The following is a 6,038-nucleotide window of genomic DNA, read 5'->3' on the forward strand; positions in this document are numbered from 1 at the left end:
AACTCTGGTTGCATAAGTCTTACTTTATCTTGTTCTTTACCATCCAGCAGAAAAGTATAAAATTGAAGTATAAGAAGTAAAGCCACGGTGTTATGTTGAGCTGTAGGGGACTCAGGTCAACAATTTCTGACATTGCCAGTCAATCAGAAGACCCAATACCATTATGGACTACGGGACTCTTTTAGAATATTATGCTCAGTTAACAAACCTATAATATTCAAGTGACGAACCTAAAAAAAAAAGAGGATACAGATGAATGTCCATTTTGTATCTGTGCATTCAAAATGGTTAGACTAGATATATAGTTACAATCTCTTAATGAATAGAGGGATTTGTTCTAATAGTGTTTGTAAATATGATATCATGTCCACATCTTGTATAGCAATTAACCACTAGGATGAAAGTATGCAATGTGTTAATTGTTGAAACTGTGCTAACAATTTGACTTGAAACTGTCTCATTGTTATTTGTTTCTCAATAAAATTATTGAAAAGATAAAACCTCAAATATTGCAAATGCTCACCGATGTACAATAAAGATGTGTCTTTTATAAAATGGAGTACTACTCAGCTATAAAAGGTAAGTGAGGTTTTTATGGGTAAATGGATACAACTAATGATCATGCGCATAATCGAAAGAAATCAGATTCACATGTGTAAACACTGTATTGTTTCCCTAGTGTAAAAAACTGAAATTCCCCACCTCCAGGGCACACTGAGATGGCAATTGAGACTAGGCATGTTGGTGCGCACCTGCAATCCCAACTCTTTGGAGGCAGTGAACAGGTGGATCACTACAATTCCGGTCTATTAGTGAGACTCTGAACACCCTGTAGACTCTTCGTTAAAATACAAAAACAAAGCAAAACAGAAAACTGAAAGAGTGAATAAGGTACAGGAAGCACAACAGATGTAGTGAAAGGGAAAAATTGTCTGTCAATGATATTTCATTTTCATTTCAGAAAGTATGAGATGAATGGTTAGAGGTGCACAATGTTTTGTGTGTTTATATACTTATTTCTAGATTTTTAGTGAACATTAAGATGACAGGTGACTTTCTTACATATGCCTTTTAACCCAATACTTCGGGGAAGCACCTTCTGATCATTCATAATTATTGTGTTTTTATTTTGTTTGTTTTGTGTTCCTGCACAGGTTATAGAAATCAGAGTCTCATGCAGTGTTCAAGCAAATATTCAACCCCTGAGCTACATGTCATTTTATTTTCATTTTCATTTTCATTTTGAGACAATGTCCCCTAAGTTTCCCAGGCTGGACTCAGACTCATGGTCCTCAGACTGCAGCATATCTGAGGTTGCTCCCATGCTCCAAGATACCTGGTGTTGCAGACCTCACAATTGTGCAACAGCTCCAGACTGTATCCAATATAATGTTCTTTTAATATGAAAATTACTATGTTGTTTTATTTCATTTAATAAGTAATATAAAATTATTCATAATCATTGTCATTAAAGGCCTTCAGCTAGGAGTATTGAAGGATATAAAGATGTATAAAATATTATTCCTGATTCCTATCCTCAATAAATTATAATTTGAAAGCTCTTCCCTGGCAAGCGCAAGGGCTCGAGTTCAATCCCCGGTTCCACCAAATAAATAAATAAATAAATAAATAAATAATAATTTGGACATGTAGAAAATTGAAACAAAATTATACAACTATTAAACTGATAAAAACAGATACTACATTTGATCTTAGCTGAAAGGCTGAGAAGTGACAATGTTATATAACAATTACTGATGAAGGATTTTTCTCTTTCTCTTTATCTTAATATCATGTGGAAATAAAGTCAATGAAATGAGAATAAGCCAAGATCATCCATAGCTTACTATGCCTCAGCAGTCAATGACTACTACTTGTATTTTGGTAAAGATGTGCTGTCAGACAGAGAAGGAGAAAGCTTTGTAGTGAAAATATAAGGAGGAGAAAAAGTAAGGCATCTGCAGTCTGCCTGTGTGGGAACATATGGAGGATGTAGTCTGGGAAGATGCCAGTTGCTGACCCGAAGCCAGGCATCCAATGTAATCAGTTAGGGAGCAAATTCGACTTTCTCTCCTTGTTCCTAAGTTGAGAGCATGCACAAAATGAAGGGAGTTGTCAACTTCCATGAAGTCCTGGATTTTGAGGCTTCTTATCTTGGAAGTTATCATGTTGTTTCCTGGAATGTAATTAGACTTAGACTGGACTCCTTATCAAGATTTGTTAGTCTCTTGAACAGATTTCTGAAGATTGAGCTCAGACATCTTATAAATATATTCTGCTCATGATAGGCTTAAGAAACATCTCATCTCTCTCTCTCTCTCTCTCTCTCTCTCTCTCTCTCTCTCTCTCTCTCTCTCTCTCTCTCTCTGCCTCTCTCTCTCTCTGCCTCTCTCTCTCTCTCTCTGTCCCCTCTCTGTCTCTGTTTCTGTCTCTGTCTCTCTTCTCTCTGTTTTTCTTTGTCTCTGTGTCTTTTGTGAGTTGCTTTAATTTATTTATTTTTAAATAATTTCATTGAGAAACAAACAGTAACAAGACAGTTTCAAAACCAATTAGTAGGGCAGTTTCAAGAATTAATACATTGCCTATTGTTGTCTTTGTAGTGGTTATTCATAGTACAAGACGCAGACATGATATCCTTTCTACGAACACTATTAGTACAAATCTTTCTTTCATTGAATTAAGAGAAAGTAGCTGTATATCTATCCTATTTTGTATATACAGATACAAAATGGTCATTCATTTGTATCCCCCTTTTTTTTTTGGTTTTGTCAGAGATGGATACTCTATTGCCATTTAAATATTGTTGGTGTGTGAACTCAGCAAAATATTCCAATATAGTCCAGTAGTCCATAATAGTAGTAGGTTATCTGTTGGATTAGCAATGTCAGAAGTTGTTGACTTGAGCCTTTTACAGCTCAGCATATTACCATGGCTTTACTTTTTATACTTTGCTTTATACTTTTCTGCTGGATGGTTAAGACCAAGATAAAGCAAGACCTATATAACAAGAAATGTAACTTTTGTATCTGATAAGGTCAAATCACCTCAGGCACAAGATAGTCAAGGCAATAATACTGAGAAGCTTCAGCATGTTTTTGAAACCAGCAGTTAATTGGTAGGATTCTCACCCTGACTAACTATATATGCTGATACCTGTGAAATAAGCAACTGAACTGAAGATAGCAATGTGTAATACTTGGGTCATGCTTGGAATGCCTGTCATTCTGGTCTTCTAAATACCTACTGCTTGTCATGTCATGCCAGTTACTGTCATACTGCCTCTCAAGTAAATGTTTGTTCCAAAAAAAGGGGGTAATAAAAGAAGAGACAAGAAAAAAATTGTCATAGGACTGTCCTGCTACAATGCTGTGCATGGTTAGATTTCTAAATTTCTGTGTAAAGATATGTAATTATTTATTCTTACATTTTAGTTTTTAATTTTTTAAATTTTTTCTTCATATTCTGTAGGGACTTAAAGTTTAACATATCAATACTGGATAGAAAATGCCTGCTCCGTGTTATGTCTAAGATGTTTGATAGTCAGACAGATAGTGAGGTTAAGCTCAATTCTCTACATTGAAGAGTAATAATAATAAGCTTCTCTTCTGCAAGATTAACAAATTAAGTTTGCAGACCAAAATTTGAGAAAAGGAAGTACTGCAAGAACAGCCAACATTTTGGCCCTAGCCTTTCAAGTTCAGTGAAGAGTCAGGACAGGAGAATCTGTACTGTAACATCATGTAATTCAGTTGTGACCCAGATTTTCTGATCAAAGAGATTATGGGGCCACAGAAGAAAGTGATTGACGATGTAGAGTGTGCCTAAAGAGAGTCACTTGGAGAGAAAGCATTCTCTCAGTCTTTCACAGAGCGCAAATTGGTCAAGCAATGGCCGTGACTCATCCACATGGCTGACACTGACAAAAGATTTGCAAACTGCGGTACAAGACTTCAGGATAAATCTTTTTCTCTCTTTTTCTCTCACACTATCTCACCATAAAGAACATAGGAAGGGAAACAAATATAAGAAGGGAGATAAGAAATAAGAGCAGGAGGCAGAGTAAGGAGGAGAGAGAGAGAGAGAGAGAGAGAGAGAGAGAGAGAGAGAGATACAGACAGAGACAGACACAGACAGAGACAGATACAGACAGAGACAGATACAGACAGAAACAGAGAGACACAGACAAAGAGACACAGACAAAGACAGAGGCATAGAGAGAGATACATACACAGGCAGACACAACAGAGGAGTGGAGGAGAGAAAAGAGACTGGGAAGAGAAAAATAGTGGAATGGAAAGGTCTGTAGTATCAGAGTGGTAAGTTAGATGAAGGGAATCTTTGGAGGGAGGAAGTTAAATATTTACTAGGTAATAAATAAGATGCATAGGAAAACATATGTCCCTCTTTCCCATCCTCCACCACTCTTTATCCTCAAATGGTACTACTGGAGATACCATAGAATGGAGAACACTGGTGAGTATACTATGCTGGTGTGTGTGGTTCTGTGTGTGTGTGTGTGTGTGTGTTGCTTTTCAAAAAATAATCAATTACTTTTCTTAAAGTTTAATTTAGTTCATTGCTACAATTTAGGTATATGTAACAATTACATTCATCATACTGAATTTGTACCTGAGCAAGATATAACTAAACTGTTTTGTCCCATTCCCCACCCTCCCTTCACTCTTTCTACCCCTACCACTCACAATGCTGTTTTAATTTTATCCTTCTTTATTATTTTTCTATTCCCTTCATTACTTTTCCCCTCCCCATTGCCTGGTTCCCTTTTCCTTTTGAATAGTTTCATCCTATTTTAGATTATCTGTTGTATATTGATTCTTATTTACAGTTTCAGCTTCTCATGCCAGATATATAATATGATATTTACCCACATGTGTCAAATTTATTTCACTTATGATTTATCGGTATGTTCATTCAGCTATAAATGATTCAAGTTTATCCTTCTTTATGGCAGAATAGTATTCCATTATATATAAAACAGTCTTTATCTACTCATTGAATTGGTGGGCATTTGAGTTATTTACAAGATTATACACTGTGCTGATATAAAGATATGTGAACATATATCACTGTGGGATGGTGATTTAATTCTTCTAGAAATTAAAGAAAAGAAATATCTACGTGAGTTTGGAATTCTAATATTAGGTTTTGAGGAAAACCCAAAATAATTTCCATAGTGATTGCATTAGTTTATACTTCTTCCAAGAATGGAGAATTGTTTGGATTTCCTCCGAGACCTACTAGCATTTGTTCCTAGTGGTATACTTGACAACATCTATTCTTTCTAAAGTGACATGGAATCTCTGTGTTGTTTTCATTTCTACCTTTCGAATGATCAGTGACATTGACCATTTTTTAAAGCATTTATTTGCTTTTTCCATTTCTTCTTTTGAGAAATGTCTATATATCAAAGATATCCATTATTGGATATGGTCTTTCAATTTGGAGAACCTGATTTTATCTATTCTTTACATATTCCGGATATTCATTCCTTTGAAGAACAACAGGCTAATTTTTCCCCACACTGTAGTTTTTTGCATAAATTTATTGAGAAACAATTATCAAAGAGAAAGTTTCAAACCAAATTGGTAGGACAGTTTCAATAATTAACATATTCCATACATTATTCCTAGTCGTTAATTACTGTAGAAGATGCGGACATGATATTGTATTTACAAACACCACTGGAAGAAATCCCTCTATTTATTAAGAGAATGTAACTATATATCTATTCTAAGAAATTTGAATACACAGATAGAAAATGGACATTTATCTGTTTCCTCTTTTTCTGTTAAGTTCCATTATATGAATATTATAAGTGTGTAAACTCAACAAAATATTCTAAAAGAGTCCAATAGGTCATAATAGTATTGGGTCTTTTGCTTGACTGGCAATGTCAGAAATTGTTGACCTGAGTCCCAAATATCTCAACATAACACCATGGCTTTACTTCTTATATTTCATTTTTATACTTTTCTGCTGGATGGTTAAGAACAAGATAAAGCAAGACTTATGCAACC

At 35.0% G+C, this 6,038-nt stretch overlaps 1 pseudogene; it reads right to left on the reverse strand.

The window, feature by feature from the left end:
• Positions 1 to 1,561: 1,561 nt before the first annotated feature.
• Positions 1,562 to 1,736, reverse strand: LOC111818362 (annotated as a pseudogene).
• Between the last annotated feature and the right edge of the window lie 4,302 nt (positions 1,737 to 6,038).

Source organism: Octodon degus, unplaced genomic scaffold (genome assembly GCF_000260255.1).
Source record: "Octodon degus isolate 3935 unplaced genomic scaffold, OctDeg1.0 scaffold00088, whole genome shotgun sequence".
In the NCBI taxonomy this organism is placed as follows: Eukaryota; Metazoa; Chordata; class Mammalia; order Rodentia; family Octodontidae; genus Octodon; species Octodon degus.